Source organism: Heterocephalus glaber, unplaced genomic scaffold (assembly GCF_053883595.1).
Source record: "Heterocephalus glaber isolate CG9 unplaced genomic scaffold, H.glaber_assembly_v1.0 deba00001428, whole genome shotgun sequence".
Lineage (NCBI taxonomy): Eukaryota > Metazoa > Chordata > Mammalia > Rodentia > Bathyergidae > Heterocephalus > Heterocephalus glaber.
In genome coordinates, this window is record NW_028258293.1 from 17,588,612 (window position 1) to 17,614,583 (window position 25,972).

At 37.7% G+C, this 25,972-nt stretch overlaps 1 long non-coding RNA gene and 1 pseudogene across 1 annotated transcript in view; one reads left to right on the forward strand and one right to left on the reverse strand.

Annotated features, from left to right (window-relative positions):
* LOC147827988 (uncharacterized) overlaps positions 1 to 25,675 on the forward strand; it is a 63,592-nt gene extending 37,917 nt beyond the window's left edge. Inside the window, exons 2-3 of the long non-coding RNA XR_015451446.1 lie at positions 22,015 to 22,084; positions 25,536 to 25,675. This is a non-coding gene — a long non-coding RNA (uncharacterized LOC147827988). The remainder of the gene's footprint in view (positions 1 to 22,014; positions 22,085 to 25,535) is intronic.
* Positions 1,759 to 2,234, reverse strand: LOC101715232 (proteasome maturation protein pseudogene; annotated as a pseudogene).
* Positions 25,676 to 25,972: the final 297 nt, after the last annotated feature.

Consider the following 25,972-nt stretch of genomic DNA (forward strand, 5'->3'; position numbering starts at 1 on the left):
GCGATTCAGAGATCCTGCCTCTCCTGCCAAGGATCACACGCACAGGGTTTGGAAAAGTTGGCATTGAAGCTTTCCACGTCTCAGAACTTCAAAGGCTGTTTTCTTTCCACCAGGCGACCCTACACCAAACACAGTAATTATCTGTTACCTGCAGACACCATCAATCATAGAACCGAAGAGGGAAAAATTCGGAATCGCAGCAGAAGGGAAAAGCCTTATTACCCACAGTTCTGCTTGTATCTCCTTTCCTTGCGTCTCCCATCTCTGTCTCCCCTCCCTTCTTACGGTTTGTCCTGCAAGCCTTCCTTTGATCTGAGAACCACTGCCAAGCCACAGTTTCCTGTGTTTTTTCTTATTATGCACGGAAGAAAGTTCTCAAGTGTCTGCTAGCCTGATCAGTAATTACTTCTGGAGTGTTTGGATCCCAAGGGTTGGTTACCCGTCTCCAAGAAATCCCAAACTTTCTGGTTCTTTCATGTCTTTGATGGAAGCTACTTAGAAGTAAGATTCTGGGAGCTCTATGAAGTATCATGTATACTTAATATACGTAAATTCTAGAACCATTACCGTTTAGATCTAAAAACGTCCCCTGCAAAGTCTCATGGGTTCAGAGATAGGGCTTTTGGAAGGTGATTGGATCGAGAGGGTGAGATATTCATCAGGGGATTAATCCACTCAAGAGTTCATAGCTGAATGTGCCGTTAGGAGGTGGGGCCTGGTGAGATATGACCTGCAAGGGTGTCTCTGGTCCCCTCTCTCATATTTCCTCCCCTCCTTGACCTCTGTGGTGGAACTGCTTCCTCTCCCTGAGCTGTTCCGCCATGATGTTTGTGGCGACCACAGACCAAGAGCCCTGAAACCTCTCCTCCTCCAAGCTGGGAGTGTCAGGTATTTTGTTTCAGCAACAGGAAAGCTGACCAATACAATATTATATTGTATCCCCTATTAAATATTTATAAATTATTTTTTTAAGAATAAGGAAAAGTGAATTTTATTTTGACAGTGTTGCCTGGTAATAAATAAAGTACATATTAAGTTTATGAAGTACAGCTGTTAAGTCTACATCTGCTGGTGGCTTTTTCACTTTAAAGATAAGATCAAAATCAGAACCTCTGAACTTTTCAACATGACAGGATCAAAGTAGAGCTATAATTGTAAATACAATCAATATAGCAAACATTATTCTAATAAGCTACACAAAAACATAAACATCTATACTCAATTTTAAGTGCTGCCACTGAAATCAATTACAGTGGTACCTTGGTTTATGCACTTAATTTGTTTTATGATTTTGGAAAAGATAGCTGCATTTGTGTTTCTGCAGGGCCATGGTTGTGTCTGTCATCGAATGCGGAGTTTGTGAACAGAAGTAAAATTCTGCTAAACACTTTTGCATTCATGAACCAAGGTATTACTGTATATATGTTTATTCTGATACTACCACAAAATGTGTAGGCTCAAATACTGATAATGGTCATTTAAAATTAAATTGATAGAATAACTAGAAAGTAGGTGAGTTGGAACCTCTGGACAATTTTCTGATATTCACCGGAAACAGTTTTTGAAAGATAAGGAAGGCTATTGTTTTACTACAAATTAGGAGCTTCGAAATCATCTACCTTTAGTGCTTTCAACTGTCACAGAGCCACAATCCAAAGACTCAAATAATTTCAAATCATCACCGATATTATTAAGCAGAAATTCTCCTGTGTCAGTACTTTTAATGTTGTGTACATCAAACTATAACAAAAGACAACTATCACAAGATGCAGCCCCTCTGCTTCATGAACAGCACATGTATCACAGTAAACCAAGTTTATAGTCCACCATCAAGTGTGATTCCCCCATGAGTTCACTCTGTGATGGATCATTGAGAATAGATTTAAATCCGATAGTCTCATCATTGCCCCTCAAAATATCCAATGAAAGGTTAGAGCTTGAAAAAAAATGGAAGACGCTGAACCTGTTGTACTGCCTTGAAATCCATTTGTAATTTTAGAGGAGCAAAGAGACCCTGGATGTTCCTTAGTGTGGAAAAACTCATTTTATCTTGGATGAGCTGGAAATTTTTGTCTGATAATTCAAGAGGATGACTTGGTAATAGTTCATTTTTCACACAAGAAAAACCTTTCCACAGAAGATCATGACTTTCAAAAAGCCCACTTGCTGAAAGTTCAGTTATTGGAATACTGTCCTTTAGCTGAGATCCAAGTCCTCTGGTATTCATCTTCAGCCCACTCCAAATATTTATAAATTGACTCCTGATCATAGTCATTTGGCAAAGGCAAACTCTTAGGATAGAGAAAAAATTAAGATTTGAGAGAGGAAGTAATTGGCAATCCTGGGATGCAAGAGCTGAGATTTAAACCCAGTTTGCCTGACTATCATCTATCTCCTGCATTATGCTTTCTTCTTGTTTAAAAAAGTTTTTTTCTTGTTATGTCAGCTGTAACTAGATAATATTTATTGACAACAAAATGTACTCATATTAACTGTACCATTTTAGATCCTGGTAGCCATCACCACAATTAAAATATGAAACATTTCCGTTATCCTAAAAAGTTCCCTTGTGCCTCTCTGGGCATTTCCACACATACCTACCATCCCTGGCCCAGGTAACCACTGACCTGCTTTCTGCTACTATCAGTTAGACTTGGCTTTTCTAGGACTTCATATAAGTGAGATAATACAACATGTGTACTTTGGGTCTGGCTCTTTCACCCAGTATATACTCTTGGAATTTAACCCTGACTTTTCATGTACACATGGTGATGTGTTCCTTTTTAATTACCGAGTAGGATTCCACTGTGTCCAAATGCAACAATTTCTGTCTCTCATTGTTCCTCTTGATAGACACGGGTATGGGTTCTAGTTTTGAACTGTTATGAAAAATGCTGCTATGAACCTTTGTGTTTGAACAAATGAACTTACTTAGACATTTGCTTTTTTTATCTCTTTTAAATATATTTAATTTTCTATGGATGGAATTTCTGGATTGTAGGCAAAGTATATATTTTAAGAAATTGCCCCACTATTTTTCCAAGTGGTATAATTCTGTGCTCTTCCTGGCACTGTTTCAGTTGTTCTACATCCATGTCAACACTTAATATTGCTATCAGTGTTTTACACTGCAGCCTCTCCACAGACATTTGGTTCATGTGCAGTGCTGTCTCGCGATTTGAACTGACATTTCTCTGAATATTATTCATATGGAACATAGTATCTATGTCTATATTGGCCACAAGAAAATTGAAATAATTTAAAGTTGGCTAAATGAAAACTATTGACCACAGGAAATCAAGCAAATATCTGCTTTCTGCAAAGTGGCTGTTTTGCTCATTTAAAAAATTGTATGAGTTCTTTGTATATTCTGGATAAAAATCCTTTTCAGATGTGTGGGTTCATATGTCCTATATACATATATACACTCATGTAAGAATGAGTAGGTATCTCTATATATGTATGCATGTGTGTGTGAAACTTGCCTTTTTATGTTTAAGAATTGAGTCTTTCAAAAAGCAGGAATCTCTAGTTTTCAGTGGGTCCAATTATTTTGTTCTTTTGTGCTTAATACTTTTTTGTCTTAGCTATCAAAAACATCTTTGATGATACAAGTTTGTAAATGTTTTCTCATACATTTAGAAGTTTGTCTTTGTTATATCTTTGATAACTTTGGAGTTAATTTTTGTGTACATTTGAGGTAAGAGTTGAGGTCATATATTTCCAATGGATATGCAGTTATTTTAGCACCATTTGTTGAAAAGACTATTCTTTCCTCATTGAAATTCCTTGGCAACATTTTAAGAAATTAATTGACTATATATGAGTCTATTTCTGGGCTGTTGATTCCTTTCCTTTGATTTATAGGTCTGCTTTTTATAATAGCATACTGTCTTTTGTAGCTTGAAAATAAATTTAGAAATAAAGTAGTATAAGTCCTCCAAGTTAGTGATTTTTCAGCTTGTTTTGGCTATTCTATATCCTTTGTTAGTTTTGGAATATGATTATCAATATCTAAAAATAACCTGAGAGTTTGAAAGGGATTGAATTAAAAATATAATTAATTTGGGGAAATTTTATATATGACAATATTGAGTTTCCAATCTATGAACATGACATCTATTTGTTTAGATTTTCTATAATTTCTGTCCAAAATATTTTGCACTTTCCATTTTTCTTTTTTTTTTCCCCATTAAGTTTATTGGTACATTTTAGGTATAAAATACAGTTACATTCATCATTGGGATCCTGTACCTTTACATGAGTATCTTGGTTCTTATTTTTTCCCCTTCCCTTGCCCTCCCTTCACCCCCTCCACCCTTCCCTATTTGCAAAGACTTTGTTTCCATTTTTTTCATTTTCTCATATTTTTTCTTTTCCCTTTTTCCTTTGCCCTATCCCTCCCAATTCCCCTGCACCTTTAGACCTTTTCTTCCTGTTATGGAATATCAGTTATACATTTTTTAAATTACAATATTAAGATCTAGGAGACATTACCACAGATTTTACAGAATTTAAAAGGATATAGAAAGCATATTTCAAAAATCTGTTTTGAAATAAATTTGACAACTTCTAAGAAGTACCTTGGAAGACAAATTAATGAAGCTAACTCTGGAGGAAATATAAAATTTGAATAGCACCTATTAAAGAAAATATATTCCTAGCTTGAAAACCTACCTATATGACAACAGCAGGCTCATAAACATTTTAACTGATAAATTATATCAAACAATTAAAGCAGAAAAAAGAAGGAACACTTCTCCCCTCATTTTAGGAACTCAACATTGTGCTAATCCTAAAACTGGCTAAAGATAATAGAAGAAAAAAGTATGAACATAGATAGAAATTTGTTTAACAAAACAAACAATTAGAAGTCAGATCTGGCAGTATGTAGAAAGTGATTTTGTTATAGGGATGGCAGTGTTGGTTCAGCATTGGAAGATCCACCCCCAAAAGTCATCATTTTAACAGAGGAAAGTCAAAAGCCATATGATCCTGTTACTAGTTGGAGGAAAAGTATTGGACTAAATTCTACAGCTGTTCATGGTGAAAGCTATCAGGAGACTAGAAGTAGAACAGAACCTTCTCAACGGATTAAAGACATGTACTCCATACTTCCAGTGAGAACGCCTTATATGAATGGAGAAGATACAATGCTTTCTCCTTAAGGTGGGGAACAAGGGCAGATACGTTTACTCTTTATCTGTTTATTAAACTTTGAAACCTAGGCCCCACCAAAAATAGGCTGGCAATAAAATTATACAATTAGGTTAGGATTGGCAAGGTAGAAACAAAATCTTTATATGTAGATGAAATAATCATCTACAGAGAAAATACGAAGAAATCTCTAGGAGCCCCTAGAACTTGTATTTGAATTTAGCAGGATTAGAAAACACAAGATATATATAAAAATTCAGGTCTGTGTATACTTGCTATAAATGAAGAATTGGATATTGAAATTTAAAAGTTATGTAGGAGTACAAAGGACCGAGAAAAGTTAAAACAAAAACAAAAACAGTGTTGGAAGACGTTTAGCACCCAATTTTAAGACTTCTTCTAAAGCTACAGCAATCAAGGCAGTGTTGGTATAAGGAAAGACATATAGGTCATTTGAATAAAACAGAGAATCTAGAAATAGAACCATACATATATGGTCCACTGAGTTTTGAAAGATTATTTAACATTAGCATTTTATAGAATATAAACTCAATTCAAGAGCCGAGGAAGAGATAGTGTTTTCAGCAAACGGCACTGGAACACCTGGTATCCATATATAAAAAATTAACCTCAACCCTTTTTTTCCATACATGAAAATAACTTGAAGGGATCTATGAACCTAAATAAGAAAGCCTAAAAGTATAAAACTTTAAGAAGAAATTATAAGGGAAAATATTTATGAATTCAGGTTAGGCAAGAACTACCTAGGATACAAAAGACATGATGTATAAAAGAAAAAAATTGATAAATGAGATTCCATCAAAACTTAGAACTTTAAATGACATCATTAAAATGAAAAGTTGTCCTTAAACAGACCATATTTACAATGCATATAACCTATGACCAGAATATATAAAGAATTCTTAGAGCTCATTAATAGACAACCCAATTAAAAAGTAGACATAAGAAGATGATAAATAGCCAGTATAGCACAAGGAAAGGTGTGCAACTCTAGAATCAGAAAAATACTAATCAGTACAATAACAAGATTGAATTATACACTCATTAGGGAGATGAAGTCAAAAGTTTTAAAAGCCTTGTCATGACTTTTTCTTTTTGTTGGATTCTCCCCCTTTGCATTTAATTTGTCACACCCAATGGATTTATTCTGCTGGGTTTCCTGGTGTTGTGATCCTCATTGTCTTTTCCTAGGGTATTGTCTAAAAATTTTTGGAGTGCCGGTTTGGTATTCATGAAGTTCCTAATGTGCTCTTTGTCATGATAGTCTCTTATTTCTCCATCAATTTTGAAAGATAGTTTTGCAGGGTACATCAATCTGGGTTGGAGGCTGTTTTCCTTTAGGGCTTGCAGTACATCATTCCAAGCTCTTCTTGCCTTGAGGGTTTGCATTGAGAAGTCTTCTGGGATTCTGATGGGCTTTCCTTTGTATGTGATTTGTTTCTTTTCTCTCACTGCTTGTAGAATTTTGTTCTTCTGTTGGATTTCTGGAATCCTAACTATTATATGCCTATGTGTAGATTTTTTTTGATCAAGGCTAGCTGGAGTCCTATATGCCTCACTTATCTGTATGTCAAGTTCTTTTCCCCTCCTTGGGAAGTTTTCTGCCATCACTTCTGTGAAGAGTTTTTTTATGTCATCTGCTCTCTCTCCTCTTTCTTCCTTGACTCTAATCAGTCTTATGTTATTCTTCTTTGCATCATCTAGCAGCTGCTGGATTGATTTCTTGTGTTCCCTTACAATTTTAAAGCAATTTTTCTTTTCCTAGTCACTAATTGCAGCCTTATCCTCTGTATGTGAAATTCTATCCTCACATTGGTTCATTCTGCTGTGCAGACTTTCAATGGAGTTTTTAATCTCTTGGAAATCTGTTTGTATCTGTTTTATGGATTCCATTTTTTTCCTGTGTTGGGATTCCATCCTGTTCCTCAGCTCCTCTATTTTTTTTATCTGTGTCCTCTCTAGATTTATTAATCATGTCTTGCACCATGAGCAAAATCTTTGCTGTTATCTGAGTAATTATTTCTGATTTCATTTTTCCCAGATCCTCTTTTGTTGCCAGTTCACAGAGTCCAGGTGGTTGAGTATCAGAGTGTTCCATCTCGTTTCCCTTTGGGGTTGCTGTAGGTGACCCAGAAGTCTGTTTTTGAGGCTTGTTTATGTGTTTTCTCATTTCCACGGGGGCGGGTGTGTGTGTGCTTCTGGCACTCACGTGGCTCACCTTCTCTGCCCTAGGAGCTTGGGATGGCAGCGGGGGAGCTTCTTTCTGGGTGCTGGGACTGGCTCTTGGGGGTCTCCAGTCTCCTTATTGAACCTCCTTGCTTCTTTCACAGGTACCTTCTTTCCAGGATACTTTGAATTTTTGTTTTCCTCCGAGCAGTAATCTCAGTGGAAGACCTCCAAAATGATACAGGGGGAAGAGATGTAATTCCCAAACCTACTAGATACCCAAAATGCCTTTCCATTTTTCAAGTTTTAAATGATCTTATTAAATTTATGCCTAAGGAGTTCATCTTCTTTGATATGCTAATGAATGGCATTTTAGTTCCTTTTCCAAATGTTTGTTGCCAATATATAAAGATGTAACTGATTTTTGTATGTTAATCTTGTATCTTGCAATCATGTAATCTCACTTATTTGTAGTAGGGAGACTGTGAAGGCTCTTCTGGGTGTGTCATGTCATTGGTAATTGGAAAGAAGTAAAGCTATGCCTAAACTGTGCATCTTTGTATTTTAGTTTTTCTTTTATGTGTTGGCTAGGACCTACAGTATATTTCCTTCTTCCAAATTTTATGAGGAAAAATTGTCTTTCACATGAATTATGATGTGAGGTGTAGTTTTATTTTTAGCAGATACTGAAGAAGTTCTTTTCTATTTCATATTTGCTGTGAGATTTAAATCATGAATGGATGTTGAATATTATCAGATACTTTCCTTGCCTCTATTTAAATACACCATATTCTTATCCTGTTAATATGATAAATTAATCTATCATATTAACAATAAATTAGGCTATAAAGCCAAGCTTGCATTCCAGGAGTTTTTAAAAAAATTTACTTGATAATGATTTACTTTCCTTTAAAAATATTCTGGATAAAATTTGCTAATTGTTTTTAAAGGATTTTGTATCTATGGTCATAAAGGACAGTGGTCTATAGTTTTCTTGTAATGTCTTTGTCAGGATTTTTTATCTGGGAATTCTGACTTCAACTTTTATTTTCTAAAAAAACTTGTGTAGGATTTGTTTCTTCTGGAAATTTTGAATATTGAATATAAAATTCACCAAGGAAGTCATTACTGAGATTTTTTTGTGTGTGAAGGTGTTTAATTACAAATTCAGATTCTTTAATAAAACATAGTTCTGGTCAGGTTCTTTTTCTTTCCTTTCTCTCCTTCCTTTCTCTCTCCTCTCATTCATTCATTCGTTCATTTGTTCATTCGTTCATGATGTGCTGGGGGTTGAACCCAGGGCCTCTTCACTGAGCTACATCCCCAGCCCTTTGCATTTTGAGACAGGGTCTCACTAAGTTGGTCAGGTTGAGCTCGAACTTGTCCTCCTCCTGACTCAGCCCCCTCTTGGGGTGCTGGGTTTATAGGTGTGCGACATTGTGCCTGGCTTTCTATTTCTTCTCGAGTTATTTTGAAGTTATATTTTAAGGGATTTTTAAAAAGTCTTCAAAAGTTGTTGGCATTCTTTTGTTCATATTTCTTTGTTATCTTTTAAATATCTGAAGTGTCCATAGTGATCTTCCCTCTCTCATTTCTGATATTAGCAATTTGTGTTTACTGTTTTATTTATGAGAAGTCTAGCTAGAGTTTTATTAATTTTGTTTCTCTCATTTTAGAGAGAGGAAGATTTTGCTTTCGATGCTTCCTATTCTTTTTTTTTTTGGTACCGGGGATTGAACTCGGGTCCTTGCGCTTGTGCAGCAGGCAGCAAAACCACTGAGCTAAATCCCCAGCCCAGAAAACTGTTTTTAAAAAGCAAATAAAGAATAGCAAGGGCCAGGGATTTAGCTCAGTGGTTTCGCTGCCTGCTGCTCAAGCACAAGGACTCGAGTTTGAGCCCTGGTACCAAAAAAAACCAAAACAATACAGTTTTCTCTTCTTTGTTATTTCTTTCCTTCACATTTTGGACATAATTTGTACTTCTTTTTCTAGATTCCTTTTTTCCTCTATTTGTTTGGTTCAGTAGTAGGCATTGAATTAGCTTTCACACTCAACTACATTTCCATCACTTCAAAAAATTTTTATTTGGAAACAGGGTTTTACTAAGTCACTAAGTTGTTCAGGTAGGGTCAGACTTGCAATCCTCCTGCCTCAGCTTCTCAGGATGCTGGGATTACAAGTCTATGCCACCATACCTAGTTCTTTTTCTAGGTTTTTAAACTGGAAACTTAGATCGTTGACCTTCTTCTCAGCTCGTTTCCATCGACATTTTGTCTTGTTGATCTTTCCTAGCTGGTGATATGTTAAATGCTTTCCTTATTATTCACTCTTTTATTATTTTGGAGCAGGTCATGTTTTCTCTAATCTGATTTGTTAACTGAAAGAGCACTGTGCCTTGTCCTTCTTTTCATGCTCTACAATATTAGTGTGTTCTGTAGGTTCTAGGTGGCTTAATTATTAAAATAACAAACAATATTTAGTTTGTTTGCAAATACCAGGTATATGTGTATTTATATGTATATGTAGCCATATGAAGAGTAAACCACAGTACACTTATGAAGAGTTGAGTGTAACATTTCTAATTGATCATCAGAAGCCAGCTTAGATAGCATCTCTTCTTGGAAGGAGTCTCTGTAAGTAGACACTAATTCTAATTTTCCCTATCATTCATTCTATTTTCTTTATCTTATACATACTCTTGTTGGGGCACTTGTGTTGCATCACATTTTAAAAAGTAGTTTGTAATGATCCATGCATACTCATGTTTATAGGAGCACAATTCATAATAGCTACATCTTGGAAGCAGCCTGTATGTCCATCAACAGATGAATGGATAAAGAAAATGTATTTATACACAATGGAGTATTATGCTGCCATAAAGAATGATAAACTTGAGTCATTTGTAGGAAAATGGATGCACCTTGAGATCACAGTATTAAGTGAAATAAATCAGACACACTCTTACATGAGAAACCCAAAGTATAAATAAAGAGCAAAATAAAAGACATTAGGAAGCAGGGAGATAGCTCTTTCTCAGATAGAAAGGGGGTCAAGAAATGGGGGCAGAGAGGAGTGAGGGGAGGGAAGGGGATAAAAACAGGAATTGAGATGTGTGATGTGCATGTACCAACTCCTCACGAGGAATGTGAACATGTACTGTAAACATGCACATAAAGAATTATGATAAAGGAAATAAGTAGTTTGTAGGTCTGCCCTTGTTCATCTTAGTTTTTTGGCAGAAGGGGCCCTGCCATGCCCCTGGCGCCTTTCACAATGCCTGCCATACAGAAATCAATCCATAAATGTTTGTTGGGTGGTGAGAGAACAAAGGGCTTTCTCTGCCCCTGGAGTCTGGTGAGACATTCAGAACATATGTAACCACCAGTGCTGTGTTGTGCTCTACTTCAGAGGATAAACATGCAGGCCTATTGTGTTTTTTAAAGCTCATTTTAAGTGGCAAGCGTTCAGCATGTGTTGTAAGTTACTGCTCTTACTCCGAGTAGGGTCCGAATCAATCAGTGTCTAGGACCCAACAGTGAGCAAGCGAGCGGATAACCCGCCTGTCAGCTCTCACCCTCTCATTTGTCTGGAGAGGAAACAACCAGCGGAAGCCAAGCTAGCCTCTCCTGTCTTTGTTCTCAGAGGTGGGGACTGCGGCACACAGAGAGAGGGGCCGAAGCTCCGCTATCCCACAAATACTGAACTCAGAGTGCTTACATAATAGGCAATGTCCCTAAACTCCAGCCAGATCAATTTGTTCCCCTCCCCGGAGCTATTATCACAGTGCCCTTGCCAAAGCTCTCAACAAGTCTTCATAATCTCTTACATGCTTGGTTCTCTGTGGAGTTTTCCAAGCACTTTCCTACCCATTATCTTTTCTAATCGTCGCAACAGCTGCTGTATATTCCGGAGGGCACTGAATGAAGGAAAGAGATCCAGCTCCAGCCAGGCTGCACTGGTTTAGTTTTTGCTCTGGGGTGTGGAAGTGGCCAAATGTCTTCATTTCACTGGGCCGCAGTCTTCCCATTTGTAAAGTGGGAATAATGATGCTGACCTGGTGAGCATCTTCGAGGTATGACCGTTGGCGTGGTGTTGAGTACATGGCAGGTGCTTGATATGTGATAGGCATCGTTGGTGTTATGTTCTATTAAGGTTGTAATTATTATGGGTTCCTGTAGCAATTCAGGGTAAGATTGAATGAGACATGGGCATGCCGTAGATTATGCTAACAGATAGTAGATATGTCAGCAGTCAACTGCTTTCCACACAGCATCTTCTGAAAGCAAGGGAAGTTAAAAAAAACACACACACAGAAAGAACAATGAAATAAAACCTTCAATGAAACAAAGGCAGGCTGTGTAACTTAAATGTTGCTGGACGGTGACTTTACCCCCGCTGGAATTGGTGGAGACCTTGTGCTTAAAAGGATTGCTTTGGACAATTTGGTATTCATTTATTCCTGTGACTAGACTTACACAAAAATTGAACTGGCACCTAGGCTTTGTTAAGTTCAAAGCTTAGATAAATGAATGAGTCAGTACTGAGGGAATCTTTGTTCTTCCACAGTAGACCGTATAAAGAACCCTGAGGAGGAGTCGCTGATTGCTGGCAGAATTAGGAAAGGATGCACAGAAGAGTCTTGAAGGATAGCTCAGGTTTTCCTGTAATGTTCTTAACAATAACTCTCAAAGATGTGAGAAAGCCAGGCATAGTGGTGCATGCCTGTAATTCTGGTGCATGCTCAGGAGGCTGAGGCAGGAGGACTGTGAATTCCAGGCAAGCCTGGGCTGCATAAAAATTTCAAGACCAACCAACATAGCAAGACTTTGTCTTGAAAAACAAATGATGTGATGAGATTTTATGAATATCAGTAGTGGGAAGTAGAAAGTTCTGATTACTGCGGGATACTGGTCAAGTATTCTCTATCTAGACAGAATGGAGAAGCCATCTCTGTGGGTTGATAAGCTGAAGAATGTTGAATAGGTTGGCTCATTGCTTGTGCTTACTTAACTTAAAATACTAGTTTACATAACTTAAATATAAACACCAGCGGTTGATAAGCACTTTGGAGATTTTAAAGGGATCAACACAGTATTTCTCATCATCCCCATTTAGGCTTGGAACTAATTGAGAGTACAGAACCTAGATGGGTGAATGTGAAAATGTCATTTTAATGCAAATAAAGCTGTACGGAAAATGTGGATGCTTAGAAATGAAGGGCTTTCTAATCCTGCATCCCAGCACTGTGCTCAGGAGGCCCAGGCAGAAATGGAAATGAGGGTGGGAGTTGCATTGTTCCCCAGAGCCTAGTGTGAGACCAGGTAGCAGCCCAGCATGCCTGCCTTCTCTAGAAAGGCAGACCAAAGAATGGTCCACGTGTGTCTAGTTTCTTCTTTCCAAGTAAGCAGTGGGATGAGTGACTCTCCCCAGGGAAAACAGCAGGCAGGAAGGAGGCTGAGTTGCATTGTAGCAGAGACCCTTCATTCCACATGGAAACATGAAGCCCAAGAGGAACGTTGCCTCCTACACCTAAAGTAAAGAGTTGTTAAGATTAAATGTGAGGCACAGCATCTGGCCATAGTAAGCACGCTATAGTAGCGGATCATCAGGTTCCTATATGTTGTTTAATATCTTCCCATTATCCATGAAGATTTCTGTAAGTTCAAACTCTGGATGCTAAAGAAAAGCTCACATGCCCGGAAGGAATTTCTTCCAGCTGTTGTGTTGATAAAGATACCTGATGTTCTTTAGAAATCAGAGAATTGCTTTCAACAAGAAGGGCTTTAAAATGATCTCAAAAATCAACAAACTTTAGCTACATCCCTTTTGCATTTGGGGTTTCTTTTTTTTGGTACCAGGGATTGAACTCAGGTCCTTGTGCTTGTGAGGCAGGCAGCGGAACCACTGAGCTAAATCCCCAGACCTGGGGATTCTTTTTTGAGCTCAATAGAAATGGTCCTAATTTCCAAAAAATTCTACTTCATACATATTCAGAAACTGCAGTTATCGGGATATATGCTGCATTATACCCTGAAATTAGTAGCTATCCATGGAAAAACATTTTGGCAGAAGGTAGGGTTCTGGGAACAGTGTGGTGGTAGAGATGGGTAGCAATAGAGGAAGAGACAAGAGAAAAGGATGTGGTCTTTTATGCCTCATCTGATGTAAGAGCTACTAAGTGCATCTGACCCAAAAGTCAGCAGGAGGATAGTTCACCTCAGCCCTGCTCAGTCAAGCAAGATGATTCACTGCCCAGTCTAGGCCTAGGCTTAGACCAGTGGTGGCAAACCAATGGCATGTGTTGTGGCCAGCTGTTTGTTATCACTGAAGCTCTAAAAGGTTCACCACCACTGGCCTAGGCCATGCCCCTCCTCTCTTACTCTTGTCTAGCTTTTTAAAGAATATTTCAGCACCCACAGAGGCAGGAAGAGAAACCAAGGAAATCCCATGACCTCTATATGTTGGCATAAATTGGGTTTTATTCAAGGATAAGTCAACAGTTAAAAAAAGAACAAATGCCCTATAAAATTACCATAACAAAAAGGAAATGGAAAATTATCCTCTAGGCTCAGAGGAAAATCATAATCCTAAACAGTACTAAAAGTCAGAAAATTATTTGGAAGACATTTGCCTGTTGTTTTCAGTAAGATGGAAGAAGTCATGATCTCCCTGAGAAAGGATAAGGGAGCCTCAGACAAAGGTGGCATGAGATGAAAAAGGAGCCCGCAAGCTGACTCCAAAAGCAAGGCCAGTATTAATGTCAACATTGGACATGGTTTTATGAAGCCGAATTGTTCCTGAAGAGAAGATTAGAGCAAAACAAAAATAAATACTTAAGTTTTAATAAAGAAACTTCTTTTGTGGAACAAAAGGCCAGTGTTTGGAGATTAGTATGGTTTGGTATGTTCCAGGTAGCAATATTTATTCTAGGTGACAGTTTTAAAATTTTAAGGAGAACAAAAGAATTTTGTAAGAATCTGTGTTTTTTTTTTTTAAAAAAACACAAAAACAAAAGCAACAATAATAGATTATCTATGAAGGAACAGAAGTCAGATTTCTCCTTGGCAACATTGAAAATATAGCCCAAGTACTGCATAGTTTTGAAGGAAAATATGAATTAAAAATTGGTCAGAGAAGTGAGGGAAAAATCTAAATTCAAGAATCTTACATTGAAATACAATAGAATAGATAAGTACTGTAGATAGGTGAGCATGTGAACATAAAAACAGGTCAGAAAACAGATAGTTCAAATGGGGAATTTAATACAGGGTATTTATTACTTACAAAATGGGTTTCAATTTCATATTCAAAGCAACTGGCATTATTTCATTTTATTTTATTTTTGGTGTTGGGCCCCAAACTCAGGGCTTTACAAATGCTAGGCAATCACTCTACCATTGAGCTACAGCCTACCTATTCTGGATCTTTTAAAAATACAGATTCAAATTCTGTAGGTTTGTTGTGGAGTCAGAGATTTGGCATTTTTAAAGATGTTCTCAGATCTAGCCAGTGCCGCTGGTCCCTGAGCCACTTTTTGAATAGTCAGGAAAGAGGGTAGGTTGGGGAAACCAGAGAAGAGCAGGAGCAGGAAGCCACAGCTTTCCATAAGGCTGAAGGAACACAGGGAGAAGACGTCAGTCTTGTGTGGTGGCAGCTAGCAAAATGGCCTGGACTTCCACATGGGGGCTGAGACTGAGGAGGAAATGGTTGCCTGGTAAGATCTGAGATCCCAGAGAGAAAAAACTGCTGCTGGAGACCCAGGGGCAGAAGTAGAGTGCTGCAGGATTGACATCCTGGCTTCTCCCCTCCTTCTAACCTCTGATCTTTAGCAAGTTTCTCCTATTAATGCAGCTGAAGCTGCCTTCTCCCATGCACTCTGTGTCCTCACTGACCCCAGCTTCCGGAGAATCACAAGTTTGAGTCCTGCCTGGGCAACTTGTGGAGACTGTCCTCACATAAAACATGAAAGAGGCAGCCCGCTGCAGACAGGCAGGTCTGTGCACGCCCTACTGAGGTCCCGAGTTGCGCAGAAGACGCCGAATCACCCCACTGCAGACAGGCAGCCACCTGGTTCCACACTACAAAGACACAGAGGACACCAGACCACCAGACCACGGTACTGAGTCCCACTGCTCCCGGCCCAGAGGAAGGGGCTTCCAGGCCACCATCCCTCCCACCACTCCCGGCCCAGAGGTAGGGGCTTCTGAGCTGCCATCACACTGCTCCTGGTCCAGAGGAAGGGGCTTCCTGGCCACCATCCCTCCCACTGCTCCCAGCCCACAGGAAAGGGCTTTGGGGCCACCATCCCTACCTCTCCTCGTGGCCCCTGTCCCACCTCACCCAGCTCAGAGGAGGTAATCCGTGCAGGTGCTAACAGCCCCCTGCCCCAGTCGAAATGAGAAAACACATAAATAAGTCTCAAAACCAGACTTCCAGATCACCTACAGCAACCCCAAAGGGAAATGAGATGGAACACTCTGATACTCAACCACCTGGATCCACTGAACTGGCAATAAAAGGCGATCTGGAAAAAATGAAATCAGAAATAATTTTTCAGATAACAGGAGAAATTGTGCCCCTAGTGCAAGACATGATTAATAAATCTAGAGAGGAGCTGAGGAACATGATGGAATCCTAACATAGGAAACAAATGGAATCCATAAAACAGATGCAAATAGATTTCCAGGACATGAAAAATTCCACTGAAAGTCTACATAGCAGAATGAGCCAATGTGAGGACAGAATTTCAGATATAGAAGATAAGATTACAATTAGTGACCAGGAAAAGAAAAATTGCTTCAAAATTATAAGGGACCATGAGAAATCAATCCAGCAGCTGCTAGATGATGCAAAGAAGAATAACATAAGACTGATTAGACTCAATGAAGAAACAGGAGAGTGGAGATGACATAAAAAATCTCTTCATAGAAATAATGGCAGAAAACTTCCCAAGCAGGGGAAAAGAACTTGACATACAGATAAGTGAGCCATATAGGACTCCAAATAGCCTTGATCAAAAAAAATCTACACATAGGCATATAATTGTTAAGATTCCAGAAACACAACAGAAGAACAAAGTTCTCCAAGCAGTGAGAGAAAAGAAACAAATCACATACAAAGGAAAGCCCATCAGAATCACAGCAGACTTCTCAACACAAACCATCAAGGCAAGAAGAGCTTGGAGTGACATATTCCAAGCCCTAAAAGAAAACAGCCTCCAACCCAGATTGATGTACCCTGCAAAAGTATCTTTCAAAATTGAAGGAGAAATAAGATACTTTCATGACAAAGAGCACCTGAGGAACTTTGTGAATACCAAACCAGCACTCCAAAGAATTTTACACAATATCCTAGGAACAGACATTGAGGATCACAACCCCAGGAAGCAAAACAGAATGAACACATCTGGCATGACAAGAAATTAAATGTAAAGGGGGAGAACCCAACAAAAAGAAAAACTCATGGCAACGACAAGTCAATACGTTTCAGTTATAACCATCAATGTTAATGGTCTCAATTCACCAATCAAAAGAAATAGACTGGCAGAATGGGTCAAGAAGCAAAATCCAACAATATGCTGCATACAAGAAACACACTTAATTCAAAAGGAAACTCATAGACTGAAAGTTAAAGGGTGGAAAACAATACTCCATGCAACAGGAACCCGAAAAAAAGCAGGAGTAGCTATCCTCTTTGCAGATCAAGTAGATTTCAAACCAATACTGATTAAGAGAGATGAAGAAGGACACTACATCCTTGTAAAGGGAAGAATCCAAGAGGAAGAGATGACAATCATAAATATCTATCCACCAAACACTAGTGCACCCAACTATAGAAAACAAATACTAATGGACATGAAAAGTCATATATGCACTAATACAATTGTAGTGGGGGACGTCACAAATAGATAGATCAACTAGACAAAAAATAAGTAATGAAATACTAGAACTCAATCGAACTCTTGAACAAATGAACTTAACAGATGTTTACAGAGTCTTCCACCCCACAAAATCAGAATACACATTCTTCTCAGCTGCACAAGGGTCATTCTCCAAAATAGACCACATACTCACACATAGAACATGTTGAAGTGCAAAGGAATTGAAGTTATCCCTTGTATATTATCAGACCATAATGCGATGAAATTGGAGATCCATAGCAAAAGAAACTCAAAAATTTTCATTGACACATGGAAATTGAACAACACACTTCTGAATAACCAGTGGGTCACAGAGGAAATTAAAGAAGAAATCAGACAGTTCCTTCAATTAAATGATAATGACAATACAACATATCGGAATCTATGGGACACAATGAAAGCAGTCTTATGAGGGAAATTCATAGCAGTGAATATGCATATTAGGAAAACAGAACGAGCCCAATTAAACAACCTGATGCTGAACATCAAGCTTCTAGAAAAAGAAGAGCAGGACAACCCCAAAGCTCAAACAAGGGAGGAAATTATAAATATCAGAGGAGAAATCAATGCAATGGAGACTAAGAGAATGATACAAAAAAATCAATGAAGCCAAGAGTTGGTTCTTTGAAAGAATCAACAAAATTGACAAACCCTTAGCCAACCTTGTCAGAAAAAGGAAAGGAAAGGCCCAAATCCATGCAATTAGGAACGAAAAGACTGAAATTACAACAGACCCAGCAGAAATCCAGAGGATCATCAATACCTACTTCCAGAACCTATATGCCAATAAGATGGACAACACAGAAGAAATGGACAGATTCCTAGATACATATGAATTACCAAAGTTGAACGAAGAAGACCTAAAAATTCTGAACAAACCAATATCAACCAATGAAATTGAAAATGTAATTAAAAACTTATCACCTAAGAAAAGCCCGGGCCCTGATGGCTTCACTGCTGAATTCTACAAGACATTTAGAGAGGCACTGCTGCCACTACTGTTGAAACTCTTCAATGAAATTGAAAGGGAAGCACTACTACCAAATTCATTCCTGGAAGCAAGCATCACCTTGATCCCCAAAGCAGAGAAAGACCCAACTGAAAAAGAGAAGTATAGGCCAATCTCACTAATGAACATAGATGCAAAAATCCTTAATAAGATAGTGGCAAACAGAATGCAGAAGATCATCAAGAAGATCATACACCCTGATCAAGTGGGATTCATCCCAGGGATGCAGGGATGGTTCAATATACGAAAATCAATCAATGTAATACACTATATCAATAGAGCCAAGGACAAAAACCATATGATTATCTCCATAGACACAGAAAAAGCATTTGACAAAATCCAACATGCATTTATGATAAAAACCCTACAAAAAATTGGAATAGATGGTCTCTACCTCAAACTGATAGAAGCCATCTATGAAAAACCAACAGCCAATATCATACTAAATGGTCAAAAACTGAAATCCTTCACACTAAAATCAGGAACAGGACAAAGATGTCCACTATCACCACTCCTGTTCAATATAGTTTTGGAAACATTAGCCACGGCAATTAGACAAGAGAAAGAAAAGGAATAAAGATAGGAAATGAAGAAGTCAAATTGTCATTATTTGCAGATGACATGATACTCTATATAGAAGACCCCAAGAACTCCACCAAAAGCCTTCTAGACTTAATAACCAAATTCAGTCAAGTAGCTGGTTCCAAGGTCAACACACAAAAATCAATAGCTTTCCTCTACACCAATGACAGACTCACTGAGAGAGAAATAGGGCAAATAATTCCTTTCACAATAGCATCCAAAAAACTGAAATACCTAGGAATCAACCTAATGAAAGAAATCAAAGACCTCTTCTCTGAAAACTATGGCACTCTGAAAAGAGAGATTGGAGATGATATCAGAAAATGGACAGACATCCCCTGCTCCTGGGTAGGAAGGATTAATATAGTGAAAATGGCCATACTTCCAAAACTGCTATATAGATTTAATGCAATTAGATCTCAGCAGCATACTTCATGGACCTTGAGAAAACAATCCAAAAATTCATTTGGAACAAGAAGTGACCCAGAATAGCAAAAGCAATTCTAGGTAACAGAGACATGGCAGGGGCTATCACAATCCCCAACCTGCAACTCTACTACAAAGCTACTGTGATAAAAACAGCATGGTACTGGCAAAGAACACAGACTTGAGGACCAGTGGAATAGATTAGAAGATGCAGAAACAACGCCAGATACACTCAGCCATCTCATCTTCGACAAAAGAGCCAAACCCCCTCACTGGAGGAAAGATAGCCTCTTTAATAAATGGTGCTGGAAAAATTGGGCTTCAACTTGCCAAAGATTAAAACTAGACCTGTATCTCTCACCATGCACTAAACTAAAATCAAAATGGATTAAAGATCTAAATATTAAAATAGAAACTCTGAACCAGTTGGAACAGAGGTTAGATAGAACCCTTGAAGACATCGGTGTAGGAAAAGATTTTATGAACAAAACCTCAGTTGCCTGTGAACTAGCACAAACAATCAACAAATGGGATCTCTTCTTATTAAAAAGCTTCTGCACAGCAAGAGAAACGACCAGCAGTGTGAAGAGACAACCCACAATGTGGGAAAAAATCTTCACCTGCTCTTCCTCAGACAAAGGTCTACTATCTCCAATCTATAAAGAACTTAAAAAGATCAGACCTCCCAAATTTAAAGACCCAATCCAAAAATGGGCATCTGAAATGAACAGACATTTCTCAGACAGAGAACTAGAAATAGCAAATAAATACATGAAAAAATGTTCAACATCACTGGTCATTCGAGAGATGCAAATGAAAACAACGCTGAGATTCCACTTCACTCCAGAAAGAATGGCTGCTATCATGAAATCAACCAATAACCAATGCTGGTGGGGCTGTGGGGAAAGAGGAACCCTGCTCCACTGCTGGTGGGAGTGTAGACTGGTGCAACCACTGTGGAAATCAGTATGGAGATACCTCAAAGAACTAGGACTGGAAGTCCCATTTGACCCCACTATTCCCCTGCTGGGTATCTTCCCCAAAGAATTAAAAGAATCATACCACAGTGATATATGTGCACCCATATTCATAGCAGCACAGTTTGTAATAGCTAAAACTTGGAAACAGCCCAAATGTCCATCAACTGGAGACTGGATAAAGAAAATGTGGTTTTTTAATAAAATGGAGTACTACTCAGCCATAAAAAATGAGAAATTAGAGACATTTATAGCTAAGTGGATGCACATTGAGGCGATATTCTTAAGTGAAATAAATAGGACACACATGTATAAATACTGAGTAGTTTCTCTGGTGTGAGAAACTGAAAGTGTAAATAAGGACTAAAATGTATAATAGGTAATGTGAAATAGGAAGAAAAGGGGCAAAGGGGAAGGAAGTGGGAGGGCTAGGGGAAAGGATAGAAGGGAATGGGATTAATATGAGAAAATGGAAAAATAGGAACAAAATCTTTGTAAATAGGGAGGACTGGAGGGGTTGAAGGGAGGGCTGGGCAAGGGTGAAAAATAAGAACCAAGAGAGACTATGTAAAGGTGCAGATTTCCAATGATGAATGTCATTATATTGTATACCTAAAATGTACCAATGATTAGAATGAATAATCAAAATGTAAAATAGGAAGAAAAGTTCCAAAGGGGTAGGGGTAGTGGGAGGGGCAGGGGAAAGGAAAGAAGGGAAAGAAAAAATGCTGAGAAATGGAAAAAATGGAAATAAAGTCTTTGTAAATAGGGAAGGGTGGAGGGGGTGCAGGGAGGGCTAGGAATGGGGAAAAAATAAGAACCAAGATGCATTATGTACCCAATGAGAAATTAATTGTGTTGTATACCTACAATGTATCAATAAAAGAATTTAATAAAAAATTTAAAAAAAAACCATGAAAGAGGCCAGGGATGTAGCCCTGAGTTCAGTGCCCAGAACCACACACATACATGCACACAAAATGTGATTTAGCATTTTGGTGCAAAAGAGGGTAATTTACTTTGATAAAGAGCTGGTCAATCAGGAGTTGATATTATTATATTTATAAGCTATATCATACGTGGAACTACATAAAAGTGGCCTTGACAAACAGAAAATAACAGCCACCATTTGTTGAACACATCCCATGCCAGACACTGTGCTCTTTTATAAGACATTATTTAATCTTCATAATCACCTACCAAATGGTTGTTACTCCCATTTTACTAACCAAGACCTAAAACTCAGAGAAGTTGAATGATGCTTTGGAACTCATATGTAGTAGAGCAAGGATGAGACCAATGGAGTTTTGTGTTTACCAATCTACTGTGGGCCCTTAACTTATGAACTCACTGTGTTCCCGAAGGCTGGTTGTAACTCAAGTTGGTCAATTGAAGGCTTAAGCTCCTGTGCACAGCCTTCAAAATCTCTCTCCTGTAACCAGGCAGATCTGAGTGTCCTGAAAGAGACAATGGCCCAGGATTTCTCAACCCCACACAGGAAAGGGTGTTGTAATGCTCCTTCCAGAACTCTTTAAGGGTTAAATCTGTGTCTGGAAGCACAAGTGGCAGGCTTTCAGGTTGTAACTCAAGACTTTGTCCGTAAGTTAAAAACTAAAATTCTGGTCATAACCCAAATTGTTCATATGTCAGCAGTCATAACTTGAGGGTCCACTGTAACTAAATTTTATAATTTGTAAATCACTAGTGTTAAGTTAAATTTAGTAAGCATTTTTTTTTTTTCTGTTTCTAACTTAAAGGAGAAAGAAAGAGAAGATCCAAAGCATGAATAGTGGAAACCCTTCAGGCAATGTACTCGTCTGGACAAAGGTAAGCAAAGCAGGGGCGTGGCAGCCCCCCCCCCCCAAGAGTCCCAGCAAGCCGTGTATCCATCCGTGTGCTACACAGAGCCACAGGAGGTTGCAGTGGAAGTTAAGTCCCAGTTGGGACCTTAAGAAAGTTTGTCAGGTTGAATCTAGTGCTGTGCCACTCACAAGACCTGACTTACACTCAGGAATTTTGTAGCCAATTATTGGGTGCAGTCATTGAAAATTAAATTTTATAAACTTAAAATTGCATTAAAATCAATGGTAACCAATACCCTGAACTTACTATTTTTAATTATTTTTATTACATTTTACCGTTCTATGCTCTCGAGATGTGAGAATACTGTACAGCAGTACACTTCTGTGCACCTTCTCCAACTCTGTGTTTAATGACATCACATGAGCAGCTTGACATTGGCTGTGGTGGAGCATTTACACCACGGAAATGGGCAAGTGCTGCAGACCACTCTGCTCTAGTGAAAGCTGATCGCTGGACATTTGTCGGCCCCCCACTTGTTTAACCCCTGGCAAACGTGCAAGTTCAGGGTGGGTATCCTTTGGTTAAAAAAGGAAAGAAAAAGGCTGGTGAGAATGTAGTCATGAGGTAGTAATACAGTATTATAAATCCAATTGATAAAAGGTTTTAGGGAATAGGAAATCCCGTTAGTATGTTAAGTAGTTACAGATGGGATGATGGCATTATGTTTTCTTCTAGTTCTAATTAAACTTGGAAGTGATGTGTGAGGTTTATAAATGTTTATAAATTTGACACTTGTTGCACCCTACTCCTGCCCCACTATGCTTCATCTGTGGCTACAGAAAACTGCAAAATGTTTGTGAAAATTTTGCAGAGGGTCTATAATGTTGTCTAAAGATGCTGAGAATTGTTTTAAGAGGTAAAGAGCTAATTGTGACAAAATGTGATAGTGGAATGGTACTTAGACTTCCAGCCAACACCTGAATTTTGGTTGTGCTTATAGGTTTTCATTAAAGGCATTAATTTTGAAATCTGACTCTGAGCAACAAGGTAATATGGCAAAGAATATGAAATTTTAAGGAAATGTTTCATTTGAATTATTTGGACAGAGTTGGCTAACCTAAATATCTGGTGTTTTTCCTGGCACATCTTTTCTGGTTGTATAAAGTCTTACTTGCTTTAATTAATTACAAAGTATATGTGCTTATTGTAAAAATTCAAATAGCATAGACTGTGAATATCTTATGACTCACAACTTAAAACCTTGAGGTAACACCCCATAAAACACTTTTACATATCCTAGAATTTTGCTACTGATTTACACTTAACATATATAAATATGAAAATTAAGTGAGATAGTTTTTCTCTATAACCTGCTTTTTTGCTCATTTTTAAATGATGTAATATGTGAAAATATAGAAGATTATATAGATAGAGGTGTACATTTTAATGAATTATAATTGGACACTGGTGTATTCTCTATTCAGGTTAACACACAAAAAGTTGCCTGCATCTTAGAAGTTGCCTGTGCCGCTTCGTAATCAAATATTTCTCTTTTCCATATGAAACCGTGACCTTGATTTTTTGTGAAAATCTGGCTTCTGTTTGTACTTGCATCATCTATCTATTAATCCTTAAATAATCTTGTGTTTAGTTTTGACTATTTTGAACTTTATATGAAAGACATCATAGTTAATTCATTTTCTGTGATTTTCTTCAACATTAATGATATTTATATTACTGCAAGTAACTGTTGTTCATTCATTTTCATTGATATATAGTATTCCGTTGCATGGGTAGAAATCTATTTGTTTATCTCTTAAACTACTAATGGGTTTTTTGTGTTTTTTCCAGTTTTTTGATATTCTGAATAATAGTATTTTAAATAATTGTACACTTATCTTCTGGTGAGAATGTAAGTTTTTCTATGATGTGTAATGAGGAAAAGGATGGTGGGATCATAGGATTTGCATGCATTCATTGTACTAGGTAATGTAAATTATATTCCAAAGTGGTTTTACCAACTTGCTGTCCATTCACAGTGGATGAGAGGTCCTGCTTCTTCATATCTTTGCCAATAGTACTTTTCATCAGAATTAAAACATTTTGCCTCTCTGTAACATTGGAATTTTAATTTGCATTTACTAATTCCTAAGGAAACTAAGTTTCTTCATATACATAGTGACAGTTTTGGTTTTCTCATTGGTGAAGTGTCTATTCAAGTCATTTGTTCACTTTTGGTCTTGAGTCATTTTTTGTTTAATGATTCGCCAGTGTTCATTATATGCAGTTTTCTCCTTAAATCTAAAATCTCATTGATTAAAAACTACCATTATTTTGTTATGTTAAGAAAAAATCTTTATCAATTAAGTTATAAACTGCTATTGATCATGGTATGGACCTCAATTTCCATTATAGTAAAATGTGGAAAACGGTTATGGAAACAAAAAGTATGACAGTCTAGGTAAAAGACCTTTTCTAGTTATGTGTGTTGCAAATAGTTGCTATCAATTTGTAGCTTGACTTTTCCCTCTGTTTAAAGTTACTTTTGATTGATGTTTAAATTCAGTCAGACTTATCCACTTATTTCTTTATGATTTTTTCTTTTGTGCATCTTAAAGCCCTTCCCAGCTGTGAGAAAATGATGACATGTTATTTCCTAAAACTCATATAATTTTGCCCTTCTCATTTCATCTTCAGTGTGATTCAGTTGAGTTTAGATATGGGATATAATCAAAAAACATATTTTTTCTTATGACCTATTTCTTTCTTTTCCATTATTTGTCAACTTTGGTACCAGTATTGTACTGAATTTCATGCAGCTTAACATCTGCTATAGCAAGTCTTTCTTCAAGGGCATTGTGGTTTTTATTGGCTCTTTGAAAACATTTATTACAAACTCAAAAATCCCTCCTCTCCTCCTCAGAAAACCCCCCAAATTGGTAGGACTTTGATTAGGATTGCATTCAATCTGAAGAGAAATGATATCATAATGATATTGTGTCTCAATCCAGTAATGTGATCTGTGTCTCCATTTTGGATTCCTTAATTTCTCTAGATAATATTTTATAATTTTGTGAATTCTTGCATATTTTCTGTAAGACTCATTTCTGGATATGTTTAGGGTATGAAAAGAGCTATTTGTATCTTTGTGTTTAATTTGCTAGTACTGTATATAAAAAATAACTGAGATTTATATATTGCCCTTGTACTCACCAGCAATTTATTTAAGCTTATTACTACAAACAGTTTACTTGTAGATTTAAATTTTTTCTATATATTCAGGCATAACATCTGTCAATAATATCAGTTTTGCCGTTATGCTTTGAGCAATGTGTTAACTGCCTGGTGCCCAGGCGGCACTATTGAGAGGTAGTGGAAGTTTTAGGAGGTAGGGATTTGTTGGACAGTCATTGGGGGCGTGCCTTTGGAGGTGACTGCAAAACCATAGTCTCTTGCTCTTTGTTTCCTGCCTCAGGCGGTGAGCAGTCTGCTCTGCTGTGTACTCCCACCATGATGTGCTGCCCTCTCGAATGGCCCAAAGCAAACGAGCCACTACTTCTTGAACTGGAACTTCCAGAACCATGAACCAAAATAAACCTTTTCTCTTTATGTTAATTGCCTGTGGCATTTTATCATAGTGGTGGAAAGCTACCTAATATACTCCCAATCCTAAAAATGGCGTTTAGTAATTCAATGATAAGGTAGGTATAATTGGCTTTTTATCTTTGTAGTTGAACTATATAAGATTAATATTTTTTTTGTACTCAAAGACTAGCTTCATGAATGAATGGGTGGAATGATCACTAGCAACTTTATCTTTTTGTGCATTAGTGTCCTGATCAGAAAAAAGGAATGTCCTACTCTAGATTCCATAATAAGCAGACAGCTAGGATGAAGAGTAAGTACTAATGC